We start from the raw sequence: 12,028 nt of genomic DNA, 5'->3' as shown, positions 1-12,028 counted from the left end.
AGGAAGAAGCATGTGGGTACCAGGGCAGCTTGCTGGTAAAGGAAGCATCTCGACTGGAAACATAGGGTGAGCAAGATTCAGTACAATCTGCTAATAAAGCGATGAAATGGCTTAGTTTGAACAGCAGCAGGTATGCGTGCTTCTGTTACCTGCTGTAACTGGAACCAGAGTGGTGCAATAGGAAAGCAATTGGTCTCTTGTAAATAGTTCTGAATGAGTGTTGGAGACTCTAACTTAATCATCTTTACAGTTTGCTTCCTGCTTCTCTGTGGTAACATGCAACTCGTGTATGCCCGTGTGCTTTTTCTAATGGGAAGATTTTTCTCTTCTTGCAAGACAGAAAAACTGTGGGGGAGCTATTAAATTCTGAAAGCTATATTTAGTTTAGAGCAATTAAAGCTAGCACTGTATAATGGCACTTGTAACTAGCTAATCCATCATGCAAACTATAAGATTTTTAATGTTTTAACGGTTTCAGTCAGACTTGGTATTACTGCCAGCTTTTGCTCATGTGCATCAAACTCTGAGTTTTAGAAGGCATGTCTGTTGCAGGATGTTTTGGGCAAGTCACTTGCTTTCTTACTGTTCACTGTTGCTTTGTTCCTAGTTCCATTTTCAGCGGACAGCAGTATAATTCTGTGTTGCTTCCAAAAGGGGTAGTTCTGATCTACTCTCTTGTCTGCGGCTGCCTGATTTGCTCTTCTCATCTCTGTTATGCTGGCAGCATGTTCATACAGTGAACTGATTCAGCAAATGGTGTGGCTACAAATCTGGCTTTTTTCCTGGTTAGTTATTAACTAGATTAATTTCCCACTCTCATTCTACTCTGTAGTTGTGTTGCTACTGGTTTTAGGAGGAGTTGCCACAGAAATAAATGGCTAAATTTGAGAAGAGAGTTGTCTGGTTGCTCCCCAAGGGCCCTCTCTTGCTTGCTGCAGATTTACACCAAATTACACTCAATTGCCAGTTTAGGTCTTTGTTACACTCCTGGTAGGCTATTCCAGCAATGCTTAGAAATGTGTAGTTTCTTTGGGACTAATACGGTACAAAATAGCTTAATGAATTGTAGAGTTATTAAAAGGTTAATTATTGCATGCTCATTCTTTTTTTTCCTCAGGTACCAAATAATTAATTTTCTCTGTTCTACGTTAAATGAGCATCCCTCTATGATGCTCACATTAGCTGTAGTCACCCACTGTGAGATATGTTTATTGTTCAATTTATCCTTCTATTCCAGTGTATCAAGCTCTAGGATTTTTCTAATGTGTTTTCATGAGTATGTCTGTACAAGTGTGGATTACTTTTTTTTTGTGCCTGTGAAATAAAAAAAGTTGTAAATCAATCAACAGTGCAGTTATACTGGTCTGTATTTCCCAGATGATTTTAGGAAGTGTACACCTGTATTGCAAAATATTCAGGAAAAAATATATGGATGCATCCCTGTGCTCACTGATCAGACTAGATCACTGCAGCACAGTGGTTTGAGAAGCAATGGGAAACACAGGACCTTCTTTGGACCAGCAAGTTGTGGGGAAAATTTCACTTCTGGGAGGAGGAAGACCTGCCGTGTGTGCAAAAATATGGAAAGATTTTTGGAACAACAAAGGCGTCAGTTAGTTTTATGGGGTGACTAAGTCGTTTGGTATGAGCCTGAGCTCCCCGATTGACTTTTTGGATACCTTTAGAAACATCATCCAAGGTGAAGGCCCCTACGTTTGGCTTGTCCTAGGTGACATGGATTTCATGAATTCTGCAATTGTGACAACAAGGCCAAGCTCTTACACAGGGGGCTGCACAATAAAGTGGAAAATCATGGATATTGCTTTGGTTAACTCTTTTCTAAATAAAAGCTTTGAGATTGAAATGGTGGAAATAACTCCCTTTTCCTGTCGTGCAGTCTGTGGAGTTGTTGCATAAGGTCTGACCTTGTGGGCTATGTTGAAAAGTTCAGTTATTTTTCTTAATTTTGGGATGGTGTTTTGTGTTTTGTTTTGGTTGTGTGGTTCTTTTGTGTGTGGGTTTTTTGGTGTTTTTTTTTTTTTTTTAAACTCATCATGTGTGTTGGAAGTTACATGGAACTGCTGATGTCCTAGTATACCTAGTGAGGGAGAATGCTTAGGTTGTTTCCTTTTATCTGTCACCTCACTTTGAGGTCCCTCTAGGATTCCTACTATTTCAATGTGGTATGTAATATACTCCTGATAACTAATGTAATTGTCTCTAACCTATCTCAGATGACTTTTTTTCCTATTTCTCTTACATTGTTCACGTAAATAACACAAAGAATGAAAGGCAATTTTTCAAATCTAGGTATTTTTATATATTTTTTCAAAGGTTCATCATAAGGTGATTTTGTTGCCTTAGCCCTGAGAAGTTTTTAGTATATGATTAGTTGGAAGTTTTAAATGTAGAACAGCTTAATTTCTGAGTTACTGGGAAAACCGCCAGCCATAGATTTGGGGAAGTCTGAGTAATAAAATTGTAAAGCTGGTTCATCACTCAAATATGTTATTATTTCAGCTGCGTCTGCCCACCGCATGCTCCTACAGGCTAAAAATGTCAATAGGCCCTTACATTAGTAGCTATTTTAGGTCTCTAATCTTAAAAGGCAGCACAAATGAAAGAACCTTAGATTAATATAAAATATCAAAGTTAACACATCAAGTGTTCTTTCTTGCTCTAGCTTTGAAAACCTCCATGCTTGATATTTGGATTCTTATTAAAAATACACAAGTTCATATATTAAAAAAATCTCATCCTAAAATTAGATCACAGATGTTTAGACTCCAAACCAGCTGTGGATGGTGGCATTTTCAGGAATGTAACAAATAGAAGAAGCAAGGAATTGAGTATAAACATGAAATTAGGAGTTACTAAATGTAGATAGCTGATAATAGAAAGCAAAAGTATTGCTCACAACTCAGTCAGTTGAAAATGGGAAAAATGATTTCCTTTTTACTTGGAAAATAAGCTAACGCTTTAAGAATACTACTAAATAAAGGCCAGTAATATAAATCATTCAAGAAATTCAGAAGAATCTAGTTCCATTACTGAAATGAAGCTCTGTGGTCTATTGACAGCATATAGAAATAATAACTAAGAAAAAAGTTAAATTATAACTACTAAAGCTATTATTTTAAGAAAAAGCACAAACTACACAATGAATAACAGTTTTGAATCTAGGGTACAAATCACTTGAGCAATTCTATGTTTCTCATATTGGTATTGAAGAAAGACCAGGAAAGCCTCAAAGCACTGGAGGAAGCTTAATGATGTGCTAGTTTTCATAAACAGGAAATTATATGTGGTACCCAGACACTGGTTCATCTGCTGTTGATTACAGACTTTTGGAAAGATTATTATCGAGCTGATATGGGAACTGACTTGGTGCAACAGAAATTCAAATCTAATAATTGGAATGAAGAAGCGTATAGTCTATGAACATAGAGGCTAAACTATTGATCCTTTTTAGCTCAAATTGTGCATGTTAAATTTTGTCATAAGCCATTTCTTTTTGGTAGTGTTGATATTGTACAAAGAAGTCCTGCAGGCTGCTAAAACTGTGAAATTGGATTGTCTGCAGAAAAAAAAAGCATTCGACTAAATGTCGGAACTGCATATTGGTTGCTTCAAAGCAACAGCTGAAGAGCAATATGAGTTTGTCAGAGTAGTACCCCCTGGCATCTCTTTCTATGCAGGATTCCTCTTTCTTTTTTTGTGCTGACAAGATGTTTGAGTTCCCTACACCCTCAGTAGGGTTACATAGTTGTGCATAATTCCGGATGCTTGGGGCAAGAAAGATTTCTGTTACAAAATGCATCGCTCTGTTAGCGTGTTAGTAGACTAAAACTTAGTTGCTTAGTTATATAGAACATTGCTAACCTGAACTTCTAATACCTTTTCCTCTCCTGAAAGATATGTAGTTGTAGATGCTCTATTTTAGGGAAACTTTTTTGTGGGGGTGGGGGGGTGATGACCCACAAAACAAACCAAGGTAGAAAATTTTCCAGATATTCGTATATTGTAATCCTTGCCTCCCTTGTGCTTCCCAGGTATGGAAGGACAATGCAGCACGAAGTTTTGTTTCTCATCTGATTCTTTTGTTTGTTTTTTTCAGATCCAACACCAGACTCATGTGAGCTTGCCGCATCTTGCCTAATGGAGTTGCTCAGACATTCGCTGCTGTAGAAGAGGAGACTTGGATTCCTCATAGTTGGCACTGAGAGACTACCCACTCACTGTAAGTCAGCCTTCCTTATACCATGGATGTGGTGCTCTCCCTATAGGAAAGCAGAAGTTAAATTGTTGTGGCGCCTGTTTCAGCCTAGAGGGGACATGATGAAAGAAGCTTCTTGCTATGAAGAATCATTCCATCAGTGGAGAATGGGAGAGGACTGTAGTTTAGCTGGCATAGAGGCAGGACTTCAATCCACTTTTGGGATAATACGTTGTGCTTAACTGTATGTCTAGAAGACGAACTGAAGGATTTAGCAAGGAAATGGAATAGGTAAAGCTGAAGTTGTGCTTATGTAACCTTATATTCTGCTGACATGAGGTTAATTGTTCAAAAATACCTCAAAGCTGTGTTACTTTTGAGGGAAATGGAAAAAATACTGTTTGAGTTGTACTGTGTTTGGGTTCCCTTTAATCTTAGGCTTTGGAGTTTCCACTGATCACCTGCCATGTCAGGAAAGGCCTCTCTTGCCTATTGCGCCATTGAACTCTTTGTGGTTTGTGTCTCATCTTGAAATGATCTCTATAGACTGCAGCCAAAGATAAGACTTTGGCAAGGTTGAGATTATGTTACTGGTGATACTGAAAAACTTCTCATGGTGCTGGTGGGTGTGTTTTTTGCCTGAGTACTTACTAATTGTGAGATTTATCATTAGGAGGAAATTCTATCCCAAGTCATATTGCCAGTCATGGCACATGCTGCCTTCTCTGATAGCACATAAATGTATTCACAGTGCATCCTGAATACCTAATTTCTCCTTTGGGCTAGGGACATCGATAATGCATTTGAGCTTCCTGGCTGGCTCTTGTGCTTTGTTTTAACTTTTTTAAAAAAATTATATATATATTTTCTTGGCCTTTCTAACCTATGGGTATTAAATTAGTATTATAGGGCACATAGGATGGTTAGGGTGTTGTAGGTCCTAAATGCATATAACTTACATATCCAGTCTTCCACAACTGCAAGCAAATGTTCTGAACTATACACTTCTTATAGTCCTGCAATTGTATATGATCTAACATTTTGAAATTAGTGTTAACAGGCTTACATGGATCTCCTACCTGTAAAACAGAATATAGCAATGCTATTCAGCCCTGATTTCTCATTATACTTGCATCTCTGTGTGTGTAGGCTTAGTCATTGCTTTAAGCTTGGTGAATTCTCTTAGGCTAAATCTTTTATAGTTTCTATTGTGAGCATGTAAAAGGTATCGCTAGCTGTATATTGCCCAGTAGGACTTACTTTCCCCTGGAAAGCTGGAGTTGGGTTGTGAAAACTGAAGTATGTAGCAGGCACGAGGGTTGACTCTTTGATAGATGTGGCTGCTATAAAGTTGGAGTTGGAGGAGCAGAGCAAGGAGTGGTAAATACTTCTACTTGGTTTTATTTGCGTTGGTAGGTATGGCCATACTGCTACAATGGGCACTGTGGGAGGTGCCCAGCTGCTGTAGGATCCTTTTACCTATGCGGATAGCAGAGTTTATCAAATACTGTTACAAAATAGTTAGCTGATCATCTTGGGAAGTTTTGTATTTAAGTATCAAAGCAATGATTCATGATTGTCTAATGACTTTCAAAAAGTTTCAGTGTACTTGTCAGAAGTGAATATAGACCTGCTCCACCCCAGTGTGCAACATGTGGCTATTTTATTTACAAAGGGGGTTCCTGTGGAACAGGTATGTTCATGATTTCACATGGAGTCATGCAGGAAACCTGTGAAAAAGTTAGGGCAAGCCCTGGCTTTGCTTATCCTAATCTTTCAGTGAAGGTTGTTCTCCATTGAAAGACAATTTTGATAGTTGCTAAAAGGAAGGGTGGTAGATCTACAGGGATACAAAACTAACAGAGTTTGAATAGTTAGAAAAAAGGGATTTTTTTTTTCATTGCTCCTTTAAAAACTGTAGCAGAAGGCTGCAATGAGAACTAGTATTTATCTTAACGATAATATTTTTGTTTCCCTACTGACGTAGTACAATCCTGTTGGCATATGTTCTTGGAATGCATTAATACTTTGTAACACCCTTTTTTAAAGATAGATTAAATGTCACATTAACACATGGTGTGATTTCACTGAATAGCTCTGTGTCTTTGAAAAGGTAAGAAACAGCTCAAAGTGAGTTCACTTTAAAGTGAAGTTATCTTAAATTCATTTTTATAAAGTTGCAAAAAAAGAGTGGAGAAAGAAAAAGGATGTTTAACTTACTGTCTTAATAGTTGCTACTGAAACAAATTAATTTTGTATTATTGTTTAAGACTAAAATAAACTATACATCTGAGCACCATGGGTGTCATCTATGGAAGGCAGGGGTGAAGAAGCAGGGAAAGCTTATCTCATAAAAGCATAATTTGTAATTTCTAGTTTTAGTTGTAGGAACTTTGATCTGAAACAGATAATACCTGATTAGACAGAGAAACCGTTCAAAACATCTGGACTGCTGATTTAGTATGATTACATAATAAAGTAATTTTTAGAATTTGTGTCAGTAGAAATTAAATGTTTGTGAAATTATGAAAAAGTGGATCAAATGTGCAGGCACAGTTTCATTAGTATGGCATTGTAAACTAGTCATAGCTTAAATGCATCTTTTAGGGCAAGTTGTCACTTGTAAATGCCAAACGTGTCAGACTGATGTTAGGTTTGAAGTGATGTGACAAGGATGTGAATTCCTTGGTCCTGTGGTGTCAAGGCCAGAGACTGTTCTCCCCCCAGTAGCGACAGAGCACATCTTGGCCATGAAAATTCAGGTTGTCTTAATAGTTGTGGCTTCCTACCTTGGGAGAGGCCATGAACTTAAGTGCTTGAAACAGGCAATTAGCATAGCCAAAAGTAACTTTTAAGAGAAGATTGTGAATCTCATCTACTGTTATTCAAGCCTTTGATTCCTCATGTTTATATGCAGAGAAAAAAAGCAACTGCTGTGTGTCTCATTGTTCCAGAGAAGATCAGGGTTGTTGCCCTTCATTTTAGCAGCAGGAGCAAATTGCCACCTTACCGCCATTACGAGGAGGATTTTACAAAGTGAGATTCTGTTTCCAGAAAGTGATACAGGTAGTCCAGATTCTTACCACTGAAAATGTTTTCATCATGTGCTCACTGAGCAGAAGCACAGTCTCTTCATCTGGAGGTCGTGAACTCAGTCAGTCCTTTGATGTAAATTGGTTTTGTACTTGGAGAAGCCATTAAAAACTTGCCCCTTGTTTTAAGAGTAGCTCTAAGATACCCTTTCTGTCTTTCCGTATATGTTTGAACATGCGTTTCCATCAGCCTTATCTTTTTTAGAAAGCCTGGGCAACTTTTTCCTGTGTTTGCTGATGTGAACTCTTATAAGTTGGTTATTTGTCCACCAGGTGAAGAATAAAAATGCTGCTTCAGATACATCAGAAGGCAGAAGATTTGTTACATTACAAGGTTGACCTTAGAAATGTATTTATGAAGAGCAACTGTTACATAGCTTCAGGGCCCATTGCTTTCCAGTTGTGCAACTGCAAAGGTTTGCATGCAATGTAATAGCAAGAGAGGGGAAGAGAAGGTTGCAGGTGTTGGTTGACTCCTTTAGTAGTGTATGGTAATGATGATGTGGGACTGAATCTCGGATCCTGGCATATGTAATAGTGAATAAGGTATGTTTTTCGGCTTCTAGTGCCTCCTTTGCTCATTCTCTGACTCCTAGTTTAAATGTCTTATACTCCCATTTACTTTTGGGAAAAGGTCATACCCTCGTTTTAATTCATATGGCAAGTTCTTGTAGCAGTAGGTATTTGAAGAAGAAATGAAAATTGCATTGTTCCTTTTGTTTTGAAGAAGCTTCCTACATCAAGCAGAAAAATGTTGTGATTATTAAAGTAGGTACTTTTCAAGGAAAAATAAAGATTACTTCAAAGAATGAGTAATATGTTAAAAGTATATTTTTTTAAGCCACCTGTGTAATGTTCACAATCAGTGTGCTTCTGTAGAAATGTGTGTTAATCTCATTTTATCGTCATGTGTTGGTCCAAACATGTAATCAGTTGTAGATTTTTTTTTTGTTGTTGTTGCACATCTTATCAAAGCATATATGAAGGATGAAAAAAGGTCAAACTTGACCAAGGATAATTATTAGTAGTGATTAATAAACAGAAATGTATTTATGAAAATGTAAGATGTTTGCAATATGTGTTTAATGAGTTTTTTAAACTTACTGACTATGCCACACTTATGAAAGAAAATGTCTACTGCGGAGACACATGCTTTTTGTTTACAGAACCATAGCACGAACGTTTGAGAAGAAAATATATTCTCCCATCAACTGAAGTTGTGTTGAAAGAACATTAAGATTCTGGCAGAAAAGCAGGCAAAGCCTTGTCTGGTAGGGAGCAAAACATGGTGGCTTGTAACTTGCAGGCAGAATAGTGAGCATCACAGCAAGGCAGCATAAAATGATTTTAAAAAGCTTTAAGAAGATTTCAATACAGCAGCATGTTTTACTGTGCCTTTTGCTGGCCTTCCCTTCTGTCCAGGTGACTTCTGTGCTTCCCTGTTTCCTGGAGGAGACTTGGGCTCTGGTGCTGTACTTTTGGAGGATGACAAGTTATTAAAGAAAAGGAAAAGTTCTTGATCTAAGACCAGATTTTGTATGATGCCTTAACTTACAATGTATTGAAAGTTTTCCTACTCATTTTTTCTCTTAAGTTTTGTCAATGTATACTCCAGTGTCCCCAGGAGTTTTTTTACTCACGGTATTTAAATACCTGAACAATTTTACAACTGACAACAGATGCGTTTTAATGTACTGCAAGTAGTAGCTTATTTTAAGCAGCAGGAATTGTGCCTTCAGAAAAATCAAAGAAACTTAAATTTTATTCTACTTTACAAGTCTAATACTAAGTGATTAATTAAAACGTTGATACTAGAAAATTGTCCTTCTATATTGTGGCCAGTGTTTGGAGCTGCTACCAAGCGGACAAGTGCTACAAAATGAAACAATTTAAATTCTTGGGTGTTCTTATGTTAGCTAAAAGGTAGATGCTGTCAGCTGTGGCAACAGTGAAAAAGCTGAGTGTGTTTCTGGTTGAGAGACATCAACAGAATTTGGTGTTGCTGCCGAGAAGGATAAGGAGGACTTCAAATGTGCCTTGTCCCTTTATGTGTGATTTTTAACACCAGCTTTTATTGGGCAGCAACTATTTGCTTCTAAAGGTTGAAACTGTTTATTAATGCAGCTTTTAACAGTTAATGATGCACCACTCCGTACCTGCTGATTTTATTTTTGTCATCACTGGACAAAATGCTATTAACAAGGTAAAAGGCACCATGAGATAAGCTAGTTTGTAGTTTTTCCTGTAATACCCTCCAGCATCTGGCCAGCACTTTTTTTTGAGAGAAAACGTTTGGTTCAAGAGAAGTGGAAAAAGCATTCATTGTTTTACTCAAGCTTTGGGATTCTGAAGGAAAGTAGAATCTTCACTGTACAGAGGGAGACAGGCTGTGTATTTAAGAACTGAAAAGTTCAGTAGGTTTAGATTTGTCATGAGGATAGTATAAATAGGCAAATTTTCTGTAGATGGCGTTCATGGCTAGTAAACTTCTGACTAAATTTAGTGCGTTGTAATGAAATGGGGATGTGAAAATATAAACAAAGCAGACTGTTCTCTACCTATCAAGAGGAAACATGCTACGTATCTCTGTGGTCACGTAAATTAAGGTGATACTGGAAACCTACAAAAGTGTCCTGAAATCCAGAAGATATTTTTTTTTTTAGTTGCCTCTAATATTTTTGGATGTTTGCTTTTTATGAAGATACAGAAAGATTGATTCTCATGAAAACCTGATGAACTATATGTGGATATTTGGTAGTAAATTTAGCTTAGCAAAACAAAGTACTTTTACATATAGCTATACATATTTGCTTAAGTAACAATTTATATAGCGTCACATATGTTTAATTCAGATTCATAACTTTACACTTTTTATTACTATTGGAGTGGTGACTAGGATGATATTCTGTGTATGATCTGTGGTAAACTGCATTTCCACTAAAAATTTGTTAAAATAATGAAAAAGTAATTTTTAAAATTAAGCTTAGTTCTACATATGTTGCACATTTTTAACTTACTGAACCAGAAATGTACAATTTTACCAATGTACTGAATTGTTTCTGATTGTACTTCAGAAGTGTAAAACCAGTTCCTTGCACAGTGTTTTGGTATTTTGTTAATTTATTAGGTAAGAATTAGCAGGTTTTTCAGTTCCCATTTGCTTTTCCCCCTTTTGAGTGAGTAATATACAACTTTTAAGACTAGGCAGCATATATTACCTGAAGCTGTTGCTATGTAAAAGTTCATGTTAACTTTCCAGAGCAGTCTTGAGTCCAAGTGGGAGAGTAACAGCTCTTTCTAATCCCATAGTTAGAGTCCCCTTAAAACCTTCCACTTAAGCCTATACTGCTCTAATTTGCTTTCTCAATTTAAATCATGTTTAGTAGACTGTCATCGGGCAGTGTAATCATAACTTCAAAAATAAAATTTCAAAGTTGAACGTTTTTACAAGATTATTTTTTGCTAGTCTTTCAGGCTGTCCCTAATGACCACAACTTCAGTTTTTCTAATGTTCTTTCATCATCTGGGGTGACAGAGTCCCCCTGTCCTCTGAGAAACAGAGGAGTTGGTTCTCTGTCTTCTTCACTTTGGTTCTTTTAATGGGAAGGACAACAGGCATAAATAAATGCCACACTCTAAATAACAATCAGACAGTAATTTGCTCTAATGATAGATTTTACAAGGAGTAACTACCTAAGGTTTTTTAATCAACACTGGTTAAACTCAGGGTTTATGATCTGTAGTGTTATAGTTTGGAAAAGATATTAATGAATACAATGGTTCACTCATTTTTGTTTAAGTAAACATAAAGGAATGAAAATAAAAGTGAGAGTTTTCTACAGCAGACCACTGTCTGGAGAATTTTTTGCACATGCTGTATCTTTGCTGTATGACCAACTATAGAAGTGTGCACATCTGTGTCTGAAATACCAATAAACTTTTTGGTTTGGTTTTCTTTTAAATCAGTCCTTGGCAGCATTTTTATTTTACCCATTGTTGTTGGAGGATGTATTGGAGAGAGGAAAAGTGAGGCCAGCAGTAGGTGAGGGAGGACTGTGTCTGTCTGGCTATAAGAAAAGCGGGGGTTTTACTGCTCCAGTTAAATCATCTTCTTGGCTTTGTGCAGCATGGGCTCTTCTACAGAAGTAGCCTGTATTGGGCAGTTTTCCAGAGAAATACTTGGATGTATCAAATTTGGAGTTGAGGTTTCTTTCCTTACTAGCCCAAATCTGGCTGGGGGGTGGCTGGAGAGTAAGGGAGTTCACTTGCCTGTTTTCAAAGTCATCTCATGACCAGAAACTCCAAATGTTTTGAAAGTCTCCTAAGCACAAAATTATTCTTCCCTCACACCATGATTCATGTTTTCACTTTGAATGCTTTCACACTGAATCTAGAAGGCTACTTGCTCTATCTAGCCAAGCCATAGTTTATACTTCAACTTGAAAATTTTTGTTTATGTATTGAGTTTTGGTTTGTTTTTCTTTTTTTTTTTTTTTTTTTTTTTTTTTTTTTTTTTTGTCCTCCCCAGTGCCATACAGTTATCAAGGGAATCTAAATGAAACCACTAATGAAGAGGTGGTGATAGCTAAGTAACAGCTGTTAAGGGCATGATTCAGCATCTCACCCTGCAAGTTGTGAGATTTCAATCTACCCTGTATTTGCAGACTCCTTGGTAAAGGAATGCTGGTGTTCAGGTGCAGGGGCTGCTATGATGGGTGTA

General features: G+C 37.1%; 1 protein-coding gene across 7 annotated transcripts in view; it reads left to right on the top strand.

Moving 5' to 3' along the window:
• OSBPL3 (oxysterol binding protein like 3) overlaps positions 1 to 12,028 on the top strand; it is a 94,471-nt gene that overhangs the window by 16,568 nt on the left and 65,875 nt on the right. For all 7 annotated transcript variants that reach the window (XM_063325031.1, XM_063325036.1, XM_063325034.1 and 4 more), the window contains exon 2: positions 4,118 to 4,240. The gene's annotated coding sequence lies outside the window, so the exon portion shown is untranslated. The remainder of the gene's footprint in view (positions 1 to 4,117; positions 4,241 to 12,028) is intronic.

The sequence above is a fragment of the Chroicocephalus ridibundus genome, chromosome 2 (genome assembly GCF_963924245.1).
Source record: "Chroicocephalus ridibundus chromosome 2, bChrRid1.1, whole genome shotgun sequence".
NCBI classification, from domain to species: domain Eukaryota; kingdom Metazoa; phylum Chordata; class Aves; order Charadriiformes; family Laridae; genus Chroicocephalus; species Chroicocephalus ridibundus.
This window is presented reverse-complemented; position numbering and strand designations above follow the sequence as displayed.